The sequence below is a fragment of the Malaya genurostris genome, chromosome 3, assembly GCF_030247185.1.
Source record: "Malaya genurostris strain Urasoe2022 chromosome 3, Malgen_1.1, whole genome shotgun sequence".
In the NCBI taxonomy this organism is placed as follows: Eukaryota; Metazoa; Arthropoda; class Insecta; order Diptera; family Culicidae; genus Malaya; species Malaya genurostris.
In genome coordinates, this window is record NC_080572.1 from 50991951 (window position 1) to 51007941 (window position 15991).

The 15991-nt window shown below is 34.6% G+C and overlaps 1 protein-coding gene across 5 annotated transcripts in view; it reads right to left on the reverse strand.

Moving 5' to 3' along the window:
• LOC131436275 (mucin-2) overlaps positions 1-15991 on the reverse strand; it is a 486638-nt gene that overhangs the window by 188364 nt on the left and 282283 nt on the right. The window lies entirely within an intron of this gene.

Genomic DNA, 15991 nt, shown 5'->3' on the forward strand with positions numbered 1-15991 from the left:
TTTTTCATCTAATGGGTAGTTAGGGAAGAGTCTTCAACCACTCGAACAGTGGGATCTGATTTTACATTGGAACGAAAGCTGTGCTAAATTTACCACTTATTAAAACATTCATCTAATATGTCAATCCGAGATTGGAGATATAAACAAAATGTGAATCAAATAAGTTGATCGTTATTTCGAAAAGTTATCTAAAAAAATAAGATAAGATATCGATTAGGCACTCTAAAAAAATATACACTGAAAAAATTTTTGATTTTTTTCTCAATAACTACAAAATAATCCGAAAAAGTTAAATAACAAAAGCATGTTATTAAAACCTAAAGATTTGAAAAATGAAGAAGTTACAGCTAAAACAGTTTACGGGTCTCGTTGTAATTCGGAAATCGTTCATCGTACAAAAATGGCGTCCAGGAAGAAGTTGTAGGGAATCAATGCATATTTTTTTAGAGTGCCCTATTACTAATATGCACTGAAAATTTTTTTTGACTTTTTTCTCAATAATTTCAAAATAAACCAAAAAAAAATAAATTAAAAAAATCCGGGTTTCGATTTTTTTGATGATTTTTATTTTAAAACTCTTATTAAAACCTACAGATTGATGGCTATCCCATCCGTGCCTTTTAAATAATGAAGAAGTTACAGCTAAAACAATTTACAGATATATTCGAAACTTCAAGTTCTCGTTGAAAGATAATCATTTAAACAGTAGAATATTATTCTACAGGTTAAAGGCAATAGATTTATTCATGATATCCTATTTTTTCTAAAAGTAGCTGTTCTTGAAGTATCTCAAGGATATTTAATTATAACACCTACAATTATTACATGTACATGAATAATTCTAAATTATATTTAAGGTTTTAAGTTTTTGAAAATTGTATAAGTACTACGTGCATCGTCATTCGAATACAGTTTTGTGCCGATTGTGGTTTAGTTACTTTTAGAAGAAAGGATATCATGAAGAAATTTATTGCCTTCAACCTGTAGAATAATAATCTACTGTTTAAATGATTATCTTTCAACGAGAACTTGAAATTTCGAATATATCTGTAAATTGTATTAGCTGTAACTTCTTCATTATTCAAAAGGCACGGATGGGATAGCCATCAATCTGTAGGTTTTAATAAGAGTTTTAAAATAAAAAATATCAAAAAAAAAATAGAAACCCTGATTTTTTTTTAATTTAATTTTTTGGGGTAACTTTGAAATTATTGAGAAAAAATCAATTTTTTTCAGTGTATATTTTTTTAGAGTGCCCTATTGATTCCCTAAAACTTCTTCCTGGACGCCATTTTTGTACGATGAACGGTTTCCGAATTATAACGAGACCCGTAAACTGTTTTAGCTGTAACTTCTTCATTTTTCAAAAGGCACGGATGGGATAGCCATAAATCTGTAGACTTTAATAACAGCTCTAAAATAAAAATCATCGAACAAAATTAAAACCATGCTATTTTTTATTTAACTTTTTCGGATTATTTTGTAATTATTGAGAAAAAAAAATCAAAATTTTTTTCAGTGCATATTTTTTTAGAGTCGATTCCCTACAACTTCTTTCTGAACGCCATTTTTGTACAATTAACGGTTTCCGAGTTACAACGATTTGAAAAAGGAAATTTTTGTCAAATGCTAAAATACATCCGCCCAATCAGTCGTGAGTCGGATTGACCGGTTCAATCGGTTCAAAACTTATGGTTTGTCATACTGAAGCCATGTGCAAAGTTTCATCCAAATCGGAGAAGGTCGATTCTGATTTTGTCACTTTTTCGTCTACTCATTCCTGGAATTGCTCTGTTGCAAATGGGTAGAACATTACACCTTTTCAAATGATTCAAATGATAAAGATGAAGATGTTATACAAATATTCTCTAAAATGAATATAACCATCAAATACTATTTACGAGAATTAATCAAATGTCAAACAATCTATGTGAATTTTCAGTATGAGAAATTCGATTTTAAAAATAGCGAACTGCGAGTCCTTAAAGTATGAGTAATTAAAACTTGTTTTTAAATTTTATTAATTCAAAGGATACAGCAAAGAATTGTGATTTTGTTTTAGCTAAATTTTTCAACTTTGCAGGATCAACCAGTTGATAGCCAAGGGAACCTACTTCCACGATCTTTTCGACTGCTATTGATGTTTGTCAGGATTCGACCTTCGACGATTCGACCTTCGACGATTCGACATGGATTCGATACAGAATTGTACGTTTAGATTTTTCAATTTATTTTTCAATTAAATTTTTTGTCATGATAAGAATTTTTATATAAAAATGTGAGAAAATCTACTGTTAGGCCTATAGGTAGTGTGAAACAAACTTTCATACAGACAATCTATCTAGAAGGTAAATGTGATACGAACACCTACGGGTTTGCGCATTAAATAGCTACTAAATGCCAGTCCATCGAAAACTACGTGAAAAGTAGAGTGGAAAATATTCACAATTATTTTCACGTAACTATGATGTGATTTTTTTTTTGGGTGAAGCATTGTCTATCATTTTCATAAGGGCATCCATTCAGGTAGGAAGTGTTTCGGTAAAGCTTGCTTCAGATAGTATTGGAACAAAGACAAATACCTGTATTTCAGTTATTTATTATTGAATTCGATAATACTTCATACTTTTAAGAAAAAATACGGGTAAAATTATTCGTCACGGGTTCGAAGAAATTCTCGAGTTTTTCCTGTAACACGACTCATTAGGCGGCGCACACCTTCTTCGTCCATCGTTTTAGCTATCTTATTCCACCAGGTCATCATCTGATTGATGTCTTTGACAACCTTTCCCTTTGCCTTGAGTCTCCTTTTTATGATTGCCCAGTATTTCCCAATAGGGCGGAACTGGGGGCAGTTGGGTGAGTTAAGGTTTTTCGGAACAAACTGGACCCCTTTCTCTGCATACCATTCTTGAACGACTTTGCTATAATGACAGCTTGCCAAATCAGGCCAAAACATTACGGGATGGTCGTGGGATCGAATGAACGGCAAAATTCGTTTTTGGAGACACTCTTTTTGGTATAGTTCCGATGTCATTGTCTTATTTGTAACGAAAAGTTTCGTTTATTTGCCACAGCTGCAAATGCCCTGCCAAATCATATATTTCCTTGAAAATTTGTCGGCAAAAACAATTTTAAATTTTGCTGGAACATCCCAACGAGCCGTTGCCAAGCAAAATTTTTGACCTGGGATTTGCCCGAAGTCAGCCTTGACATAGGTTTCATCGTCCATCAGAAGACACCCGTCGAACTTGGTCAGCACCTGGTCATTAGGGTGGGACAAGGTTGTATGGGAAAAGATGAAAATGTTTATTTTTTCGCTCCACCAAACTTTTCATTTTCCTTTTGGGTCCCGAAAGCACCATGCAAAATTTTAGCCCGATCGGAGAAACTATATTTTCGCGCCCACGGTTTAAAGTTTGTATAAGATTTAGTATGGAGAAATTCACTTTTAACAAAAAAAATCGGCTGGAGATCAACCTATGAAGTCTAAAAATCAGCGCATATAATATTTTCGTAGGAAATTTAACGTGGAAGAAAACTTTAGAAGATCGCAAAACAATCCGACATTTGTTTAAAAAGTTATTAAAGAAAAACCGACACAAGGTCTGAACAATTGCTCATTCCTTAATATATCTAGCACCACTGTTGCTAGTAAAAGTAACATGATGTGACTTCCCTTTAATGTGCTAAAACGGTTGAGTTTATCTAAAATATTGTAGAAAATTCCAAAAACCTATTTCTTCAAATTAAAAAGTTAGACTTTTTGTGTCTTTACAGTGAGTTTTGGAACATGACTTGTCACTTAAAAGTAGTCCTCATACTTAGCTGAGAAACTTTTGTGAAGACATCAAACAATTAAAATGAACCGTTATAGCATAATAAAAGAAAGCACAATCATATTACCACCAATAGCAGCAGTGGTGCTAGATATATTAAGAAGTGAGCCATTGTTCGAACCTTGTGTCGGTTTTCCTTTAATAACTTTTTCTACAAATGTCGTATTGTTTTGCTGCCTTCTAATGTTTTCTTCCTCGATAAATTTTCTACGAAAATATCATATGCGCCGATTTTTAGAGTTCATAGGTTGATCTCCAGCCGATTTTTTTGTTAAAAGTGAATTTCTTCATACTAAATCCCATACAAACTTTAAACCGTGGGCGCGAAAATATAGTTTCTCCGATCGAGCTAAAATTTTGCATGATGCTTATGGGATCCAAAAGGAACACGAAAAGTTTGGTGGAGTTGATATCAATTTTTTGTCCCACCCTACTGGTCATATAGTTTCCGAGCACGAATTTTGACCACACTATTCTGTTTTATGGTATGATTTGGCTGTTTGATAGCTCGATACGACTTGATTCCTTCCTGGAGTCGAGTTCTCCTCACGGTACTATGGGCAGCACCGAATTTTCTGGCCAAATCACGGTCCGACAGATTAGGATACCTCTTAATCGTCTTCTTTGACGATTGGCTTGAGGCTTCCGAATCGTCGTCAATGTTTCCTTATACCGTTTGATAACGCACCATACGGTAATTCTGGGCAATTTCAGCTGTTTAGCTAGGCTAGATGCAGACCACAATGGAATTTCCAAATAACACACAATGTGCACAATGTTTTCCCTTCTTTCGGCTTCCATGTTGATTGTTTACAAAGTACAGTCGATTTGCGGAATGTCAAAAATCATACGTGAAGCTGACAAAATTCCCGACAAGTGGGCGCCAAGAACTTCCAAATCCGTCCACCAAGAGCGCTATAGTATGAGCCAAAGTTTGTTCCAATTCTAAATGGAACAAGCTTTATTACTCTTGGGGATTTCTGATTTTCGTGTGTTTATAATTATCAACTGGCCAAGAATAACACTACGGTCCACCAAACAGGTAAGCCGTGTGGCATCCGGCGGTATTATTTCAACCAAGTTTTCCTGTTCCATGTCGTAAAAGGCCACTAAAACGGGAGCTCGCAAGTCAAGGTGTATTTCCGTGCCGTTGACTGAATGACTGCAGGAGCCTAAAAAGGGCAGTCGTCTACGGAACCAATCATCGCCGATCGATGACTTTATATTCTTTATATTATATGAATTAAAGTGGAGCCATTAATAGTAAATTCATTTCTATCTATTTGCTCTCATACAATACTTATTTGTTTATAGTGTTGGTGTTCTTAACACTGCCAAGCGAAGTGTGGAATACTACATAATCTTTCTTATCTCTCTTGAACACTGACGATTATGGGTCGTTTTTTTGATTGTGCACAGCGAAAAGCTTTTGGTAAGACTTATTGAAATGGCTACGCAAATCACGCAAGTATCTGAATTTCAAATGCGGGATGATATAACGTTTGCATCTTCATCCTACGAGACAAGATCTTTTAACATGGATGATGCAGTTGGGATTTCACCCGCCGTTGAATATTTGGATGCTGAAAATCAACTATCTCGGACGATTTGGCAAGAGCTAGAGCTGCAAACTCAATCATCGCAAGCCTACTACTAATAATGAATATTTTTGGTTTGTGCGAGTGCGATTGCGCACTTTATAGCATCCTATATGTAACTGTCCCACATTGACGCAACTACGCATCCGGGTTTTTGGTTCTCCATACATGGTTGAGTCTGTGTATGGTGAGCTAAAATCGAAGCATATTCTATCGTTCAACACCCAATATGATAAGGATCAATAGTCAGAGGTGTTCATCGTTCTTCCTGGAATGAATTAGTCTCTTCTGTTTCTTCCCTAAAAGGAGTTAGCATATTGTTTGGCATTCTATATGGGGTGCCGAATTTACTTCTGTTCATACATATTGCGAATCGTTCTGCATTCTTCGAAGAAAGTAGAATAGGTATAAAGCGAGAAGACTAGTGTTTGATGGACAGAGAAGATGTTTGGATGTAAGGTACCGGTCGGGTGACGGCCAGGATGTAGACCATGTTCGATGTACGTTCTAGAGTGACTAGAGAGGCGTTTTAGAGTGACTAAAACAAGATTCAGAGTGGCAAAATGGTAGCGCGTATGCACGGAATGCATAAGAACGCAGGTTCAAGTCCTGTCTCTGAGCGTATCTTTTTCCAAAAAATCATCTTTTCTGTTAGTTTTTCATTCATTTGGCTTCTCCAATATATGTTTCCGTTCAGTCATTGCAAAAACTGAACTTAGTTATGACGGCTTTACGTCAAACAACTAAAATTAATGAATCGTTAGAATGGTATTAGTTTTATAAAATCTTTAAATTCTCTCGGAGGTTGGAGGTTCTATTAAATGTGCATTTTGGCATCTACAGATTGTTCAGCATCCTTTCGTGGATGCCGAACAATTTATTTCTTTTTGTTTTGTGCTGTTTCCCACTTTACCCACTTCACATTTGCTTTCCATGTTCCTTTTTTTCCCGGCTTTAATCATTTTGGTCGTTCACCGGGGGGATAAAAAGGGTAGAAGTTATTAAATTTGACTGTTTTATCTTACAGAGTTTTGTTATTTTTATGCTTGTTTTGTTTTTCTGTTTCGTTGTGGCCGAGGGAGTCATCCCAAGGGGTCCAGCCCCATTGCGAATGGCCCGCATGTTTTCTTTCTTGGTGTTTTTGGTGGGTTCGCCATAGCTTGTGCGCACATCAGGGTCCATCGGCTTTCTTGTTTGCTCGTTGACAGTCCGAGTCGGGCTGGTTTGTTTTGCTGGCCGCGGAGAACATCCCCATGTTTCTTTTATCCTTCACTTTCCATCAGGAAAAATATGAGAAGCCACGGCAAGGCACAAATCTCTAAAACGGGAACGTCCCACTTGAGCCAATTTATTCTTATAATTTTTCATATATAAATTTTGATCCCTGAGAAATTTCTTTTCGTTGTCAGTTGTGTAATAGTGAAACAACTTAAAGAATAGTTGTAGGCGCTTGGTTCCACTGTATTCATCAACCCTTGTCCTAGCAACTCGTATGGTTGTAACAAACTAGCAGGAAATCTCATAACACATGGGCTGAAAAGTCCCGGGCGTAACACATAGATGGTGCTAGTTTTTTTTGCAGTCACCGTTTCTCCAGTTAATACTAACCTTAAAAAGGCAGCTGTTAAAATTTCATGATATTCCATTCATTAGTTTATGAGTTATTATGCTAAGTGTGACGCTACTTTTGTTATTTTCAGAACAATGAATCAAAAAAAAAAAAATTGTGTTTAAATTTTACACTGCTTTTCGATGAGAAAAAATACCGTATATGTTGAATAATAAAATTTTGGTTTGCGATCCTCAAACGTGGTCGTACAGACACCGATTATTCTGAACACAGTAGACGTCCAAATGAGGCGGTAACACCAGAAAACATAAAAAATCCAGTTTTTGCAATGACTGAGTGGAAACATATATTGGAGAAGCCAAATGAATGAAAAACTTAACAAAAAAGATGTTTTTTTGGAAAAATATATGGTACCGGTCGGGTGACGACTATGATGTAGACCATGTTCGATGGACGCTCTATTATGTCTAACCGTGTTTTAGACCTGTGTCTATCACAAGGTTCAGAGTGGCGAAATGGTAGTGCGTATGAACGGAATGCATAAGAACGCAGGTTCGAGTCCTGTCTCTGAGCGTATCTTTTTCCAAAAAATAATCTTTTCTGTTAAGTTTTTCATTCATTCTTCTTCTCCAATATATGTTTCCACTCAGTCATTGCAAAAAACTGAACTTAGTTATATGGCGACTTTACGTCAAACCAACTAAAATTAAAAATCCACAAAATCGTTTCGAATGATCGAAAAGTGAAGTTGCGTGAGTTAGCTGACATCGAAAAGATATCAGAAGAACGTGTTTGCTGCATATTTCAAGACCATTTGACTATGAGAAAGCTCTGTTCAAAGTGGGTACCGCGTTTGCTCACGGTTGACTGTAAAAACGAGAACGTGTTGATATTCTACGCAACGTAACAAACCGGATTTTTTGCGTCGATATGTGACAATGGATGAAACATGGACTCATCACTTCACTCCGAAATCAAAACGATCTTCATCTGAGTGGACAGTAACTGGCGAACATCGTCCAATGTGCCCAAAAGCACAACAATTGGCTGGAAAAGTTATGGCCTCGGTATTTTGGGATGTGGGATGAAGACTAAAATTGCAAAGAAACGACCGCATATGGCAAGAAATTTTTTTTGTGCCACATTTCAATCAAAACAAAGCAAAACTACATGAATTGAACTTCGAATTACTCTCACATCAACCGTATAAACCAGATTTGGCTCCCAGCTACTACTGGCTGTTCGCAGACCTGAAAAAAATGCCCGCCGGTAAGAAATTTCGCACGAATGAAGAGGTTGGTTATCGCTGAAACTGAGGCCTATTGTGAGGCAAAAGAAAAATCGTCCTACAAAAAAGGTACTGAAATGTTAGAGCGGCGCTGGAATGATTGCGTTGCTCTTGAAGGAGATTACGTTGATGAAGAAAGTTAATTTTGAACCAAAAATATCGTGTTCTCTTTGTTAGACCCGGGACTTTTCAGCCCATGTGTTAGAAAGACATCCTAATTTTATTAGATCACATATCTATATCGGGCACACGGTAGAAACAAAAATATATTCCGAATCTATGCTTCGTTGGGTAGTGATTGAAAGTTAATGATTACTTCAAATCCGTACAGACGGCAATCCTGGATGGTAATTGTTGTTCGTGCACAAACTCGCCGTCGAAGGCACTGCATTAGTCAAAACTGTAATGCAAGGTATTCACAGATAACGAAGGAACCGGCGACAGAAAATCCCAATTAACCGTGGAAAAAGCAACGCTCTCGAAAATCAAAAGTTGTCGGTGTTTTCTGCCATATATTTAAATTGATTCCATTATTTTGTCCCGTTTCACCTTTGCCCAAACGTTTCTCAGCTTTGATTCGAACAACTCGCTAATGGTACTATGAATTATTGTTTGAATACGAAACAAAAAACACCCGTCGCATTGTAGTTGCCGTAGCAATGGAAACTCTTCAGACATATTTAACTTCCGGTCGTATACCGCCTTTGTGGTGACTTGAGGTACAACGATTTCAAAGGAAAAATTCAAATATAATAGCACGAGTACAATTGAAAATAATTGCGCGGTCGCCGTCCATTCTAGAAGTAAATTGCAAGGCGAGCCTTGAACATTTTTCGAAGCTATCTGTTTCCTATTTGATGTGTTTTCTCATTAGCATTGTGAAAGTGGAGACTCACTTTCTGAAAAAAACCCGATCCGAAAACCATGGGAACATGGAATTAATTTTACAATGATGCTTTCGCAAACGGCAGATAATGGAATCCATGTGCCTCATGTACTCGAATATTCAGAAACTCTCCGTGGCATGACTATGATTATGATTCGCCGACTTACTTGCCGTCGACCAGCAGTACATAATAGCAGGATTGATATCGAGGTGCTCTAGTCGTTGCCGGCTTCCAAACGAAAAACTAGTGGAATAATTCTCGCCAATTATCATATTTTTACATAATTGTGAAAATTTTGCGCTTTGTCGGGCTTTGTAGAACCAACACCATCCCATCGGGAGGTCGCTCCGAGTTTACCGAGGCAGCTTTTCGCCGCGCTTATTAGTGGCGGATACCGTCGTGGCTGTTTACGGAGCTATGGGGCAAACACTGATGAATAGATTTTGAAACTGATGAGCTCCGATGATTGAAACTTCGCAAAAGTAAATATTCCTAGTAACGTGCACACACCGATGAGTAGATATTCACGCCTAGTCTCTAGTTTGAGGGAGGAATGAATCCAACATAGAAGGGTTTTGATGTAACATACCTTTAGGTGTCAAACTGACACTAATATTCTACACATCCGGGTCTAAGGTCCAGGGTTCAATTTGGTTTACTATAAAATCCTTTCGTATGAAAAATCGTTCAATACTTTCTTGAGACAATTGAAATTCCAAGGGTTTCCAACAAGCCGCAAAGGTGTCAAGTAATCCAGGATTACTCTAATTTTTCGCAAGTAATCTAGCAATCGGTGGATTACATTAGGAATCCAAAAGTAATCATTAGTAATTCCAAGTAATCCAGGTAATTGCTTATTTTTTTCAAATAATCCAAGTAATCAAGAAAAATATTAAAATAATCCAGTAATCATATAGTACTCCTTTTTGCCTTTCTCTATAGAATGGTAAAAGAATTGCTGAAAAATCTGAGCTCCGAAGACCCCTAGTGTTAAATACCATTCGACTCAACTCGACGAGATCAGAACATGTCTGTGTACGTATGTGTGTATGTATGTGCTGAGCCGATTTCAACTCATTGTTCAAATTTGAAAATTAAATTGCTGTCACTCCCGATTCCGGAGATATAATCGCAGAATAATGATACTTTTTTTTTTTTTTTTTTTTTTTTTTTTTAAATAACTATTTATTGGAATATGAGTTAAAATTAAATTATTAAGATTTAAATTGGGTGTTCAGCCACAAGTGGTGACTTTTCAGCCCTGTTATATATATATGATTTGGTTATTACCATGAAGACATCATTTGCTTCCGCAATTCTGAGATTTTTGTGTAGGGAAAATTCTAAACCTACTTGTATTGTGTAATGGGGAAAAGGAACTTATATACTAACTTACTAACTAATACAGAGAGCGAATCGATTCAATTGAAGATTGCATCGATTTTTGTCGGAATTTGCTTATAATATTATGTGACATTACATCTAATGGTTCTATATTTGTGAGTCTGTGTAACTCATTTGTACTATCCGAATAATGATACTTGGAATCACAAAAGAATACACTAAGTGGATGAAGAAGTGTTTTTTTTTGGTTTTGATTAAACATGAAAGTTTGTGAAAAGTTTTTGATATTAATCTTACCGGATGTTTTTACTGGTGGCTTAATATGACCCGCATATATTTCGTTGAACGGTACGGTTTAAACCAGCTACATACTACAACTAATCTTTTTTGGCTATCAGAATTTTGAATAGGCGCTGTCTAGGAAACAAACGGACGATACCTTTTTTGTGACGTTAGTTATTGAATTAAAGATACCTGAAATTTATTATGAACAAAATTTAAACTGAAACTTGGATTTCACTGACAATCTTAAGAATATTGGTATATATATTCAAACTCTAAAAATAACTATATTTTTGTATTGGACAAAAGATTTAAACAATTTTATGCACAATCCAAACGCAATAGTTAACTACTATAATTAAGTTTTTATTCTAGGTTTTCCGTAGAATCTCAAAAAACTCGGAAGAATATAGGAAACTTCGAAATTTTAAAATTGCCATCCGTGATAGAGACGTAGAATTTGAAGTTTTCTAATAAAATGAGTTTTGTGATATTCAAAATATTTTAAATAATTTCAATGGTTTTATACAATAAGGAATAGAACGTAAAAATATATGAATTTTATATTCTAACCCATGGCAAAAAAGCAACCACAATATAAAAATAATACATTGCTTGATTTTTGTTCTACAGGTAATTAAGAACAAAATCATATATCTTAAATTTTCCGCTATCCTAAACATCAATTATAATCGATAGAATATTAAAATTTATATTTCACAAACTTAGAATTATTTCGGAATGTATAGAATTATTTGAATTTTTTATTAGTAAACTCCACTCGAAAATCTATCATGTACTTGTTTTACAATTCAGAAAAAGTAAGATAACGAGTTTAGCACAAAAAATCTCATGAAATGAAGTATATCCTGTTTATTGCCACCTAGTGGTGTAATGATGCCTTCCTCATATCTCTCTTATTCTCATATAAAAAAGGATTGGTATTCTTCAAACAATTATGTTTGATTTTTGAAAAACATGAAAGCTAGTGTATGAACTAGTGTAACCAACGACACGAAACAGTTCTCAGATCGGTTAGGCCATCTTTCTCAGTGAAGTGAGTTTCACTATTCCAGGTATTACTGAAATTGGAATCGCCTCGAATATTGGCTTTGCAGCAGCCTTTGCGATTGGCACCAACAGGTTATCTATCTGCAGCTTACAGTTTTCTTCGTCTCGAAAAACAACCTCTTTGTTGCATGCTTCTTTACTGAATGAAATCTTGCACTGCCAATATTTTGTGATCATTTTCAATTGCGTAAAGCGGTAGGTGGGTGAGTGGTGCCGGCCAGCATTGGAAGTTATTCAGGAATTAACCTTGTTTATGCTAGGGCATATAACCAATTTCATTATGTTTACGTTTCGGTTTAGCCTCGGCGGTTTATGTTGAACCGCAGGTGGCATAACAGTTCAACATAAACTGCTATGCACTGACGAGTCTAAGACGAAACGTAAAGATAATAGTGAAAGTTGAATTATTTTCCATTTTGAAAAATCACCGGTTTACATGAAATTTCCGTAATTGACAATTTTTTTTTCATTTCCAAATATCTTACAATTAGCTGAAACGATAACAATTTTAAAAATAACCCATTTTTGAACTAGTTTTGCTCATAACTTCGGTTCAGAAAACGCTACTTGAAAGCGACAGTCATCAAAAAATTGGTTTTAACAATGTTCAAAAATACCTAATACGAAAAGTGCAAAATAAAAATGCTACAGTGAAAATTTGATTTTTTTAGGAACACCTTAAGTTGCTCTTTAAAAATAGCTGTAACACTAAAACCGTTGAAGATATCACAATGGTGTTTTCATCAAAGCTGCTCGATGTAAGCCCGATCTACAATATTGCCGAATCGTATTTATTAAGAATAACATTCATGTAAGGTTTTCATAATATATTGCCGAAGGATGCAGTCCTCTATCTCAACACATTCGCAAAATATTTTTTGGATCACCTTAGTAATAAGAGCCACCCAAATACCATGTACATCAAAATATGGCTTATCTTACACTGATCATTTATTTTGTAGCTCTGAAGTATAAGTTTAATGTTTTTGTCTCCATAAATTGTGGATCCGGACCACTGTGCAATGCAATATAACTAGGAAATTTTAAAATCTTCGATCTTCTACCTATTTTTTGAGATTCTACGGCAAACCTAAAACAATATCAGAATTTTAGTCGTTATGAATTACGTTTGGATTGTGCATAAAAATTGTTTAAATCTTTTGTCCAATACAAAAATATAATTATTTGTAGAGTTCAAATATATACACCAAAATTTTTAAGATTGCCACTGAAATCCAAGTTTCAGTTTTTTTTTGTAAATTTTGTTCATAATAAATTTCCAACTAAAATAATAAGAAATATATGTCATATAATTTGAAAATGTTGTTTCGATTTTGTTTGCAAAATTTTCCCAATAATTGAAATTCTCTGTATTTGTACCAAATTTCTTGAGATTCTTTGAACGGATATCTAATTTTGTTCATCAATACATTGTTTCTGGTAATGATTTCAATATTTTGGAGTTGAAAAATGTACATGTCATCGGTTTAATTTTTGAGTTATATACAAATATGTGGAAAAAAAGAAATATTCATGTATATTTATAATTTCATCTATTTTCACCTTTTCTGAGGTCATCTATCTACAGTTTTCATTATAACTTTGGGTAGAAAACCTTATTTTTCATGTTTGCAATGCATTTTATTTCTGGAAGTAGTACCTTTCCAATGGAGAACAAATTTCGATAATCGGTTGACTAACAACACAGTTATGACTCGGTAAAGTTGAAGTTCTCAATATCCTATTAGTGATGCAGGTGCCGAATAAATGCAGATAGGGCTTATTTCGAGTTTGGAAAAAAATAAAGGGTTGTATGCAAGACACGACCGAACACAATTACATTAAAAGTGAAATAATTCTAAGGTATTCATAATAAATACAAAAATAAAGATGATGGTGGATGCACTAAACAGCGACAAATTACAAATCTACTTTAATTTTTCATATCAAAATTTATGAAAATATCCTTTAAATGAAAGTCAATTATGATGATTTCAAAGTTACTTAAAAGACCAATTTTGGATACGAGCAACCTCAAGATATAAATCTGGACAAAAGAAACAATGCTGTATCATAATAATTTTCAAGACAGAGAATGTACAAACTTATTCATTTTATAAACAGCGATTAGAGAAGATTTTATATATTTTATGATAAAACACTTGTTGTTTTGATGAAAATGATAAATTAACTGAAACTGGCGGTGACCTGAGTTTAGTGTAGATTAAAATCATACATGTAAAATCGCTTGTCTTGAGTTTATCTCTAATACTACATTTTATTGCATATGATAATTCTATACATGATAGTCTGTGCAACTTATTTGTACTAAGTTCCTAATCTTTTGAAGCGTTTTATTCCTGGTGGGACAACAGCTTGTTCAAATCGATACTGTCTAACGATTTGTATTGCATTTTTTTTGCTACACTTAGTCTGGATCCCTTTTATTAGATTCTTGGAAGCAATATTAGACCAAAATATTATGCTTCATACGACTAAATCAATTTCTAACTATTCAATTAGATTACACGATTATTGTTTGGTTTAATAATAGGGTCTAAGGGATTATGCTGAGAGATAGTTCTTTGTATTTAGCCACATTTAATGAAAAATAATGTTCTATCATTATCATCATAACACAACTTTATACTGAATTTATTTGCGCGCCACCGCGTTGTTCGTATGTAAATGGAGATTTCAGTATGCAAACTACCCGTTGACAAATGAAAATATTTTTAAACTTTTTCGAATCAAGTTAAATGAGGAAAATTTATCAAGAAATCACAGAGATATAAACATCTCAAATTAGGTTCGAAAAATCTATCGCCGAAAATTTTAAGTTGGTCTGCTAGTTACCGAAGAATAGAGATGAGCCATGGATAAACTAAAGTAGAAATGTATTCGGGCATATATTTATGGATTCCCTTTTTTGCTATAGTTGATACTGCGCAAATCGGACGAGAGTTTGACATCATTCACTGAGACTGTCATTGGCTCGTGAAAACATAGGTCAATTCAATCCAATCTTTCAATGGTATGCAATTGAAATACTTAAATGACGTTACCGCATAAGTTTAAGTTAAATGTTTTCGAATCGATTTTTAGTTAAATTATATAAATTCATCAACAAATGACTGAGTTATAAGCGTTCAAAATTATGACAGAAAAAGGTTACGCGGTTATTTTTGCATTTTGTTTTAAATTGACACCCAGCCTCGTACAGTGAAGAGTTAGCAAAAGCGACAATCCAACGAGCGAATGCATATACAATCTAGTCATCACCTCACTGGACGAGCTACTTGTTTCATTCGCAGTCAAGTATCAACTGAAATCAAGAAATGATTTGCAGCATATATTTATAGATTCCTCTTCGAACTACGCAGAATGATGCGGTGTTTTTATGCATGACGCAAAGCCTCCTATGCCGAACAATAAAATAACGTCAATTTGGTCAGCTGGGATTGGTTCATGAAAACATAGGTCAATTCTAACCATTTTTTCAATAGTATGCTATTGACATACTGAAACGACGTTGCCATACATGTTTAAGTTAAATGTTTCCGAATCGATTGGTTGTTGAATTATATCAATCCATCAACAAATGACTGACTTATCAAAGTTCAAAATTATGACGAAAAAAGTTTACGCGGCTATTTTCGAAACTTTTGATTGACACCCGGCCCCGTATAGCAAAGAGTAAGGCATTTTTAATGTCAAAATAACTTGGAACGGGAAAAATCAGATTTCGAACTTCACGAAATTTCAGGGTGTAAAATTTATCGAAATTGGTCAAGTAACAACTGAGCTATGATAGCTCATAGTTACCTTTCTAACTTTTACTTTTTTTAATGATTTTTTCGCATTCTATCATAAAATCTCGTCCAATAACTTAAAAAAATATTTCAACAAATAAAAAAATAAAATTTTAATTTTTTACTTTTATGTCCATCACTCCTTCGCCCAGAGACACCGAGCAATGAGCTACAATCTATCATAAAAAAAGAAAGGATTTCTAAGAGTTTTTTTCGTAATAAAATAAAAAGGCAACACTTTTTAATAGCGTACGCTTTTTTCTGCCAAGCCTCTATAATTACCTAAAACACTACCGATAA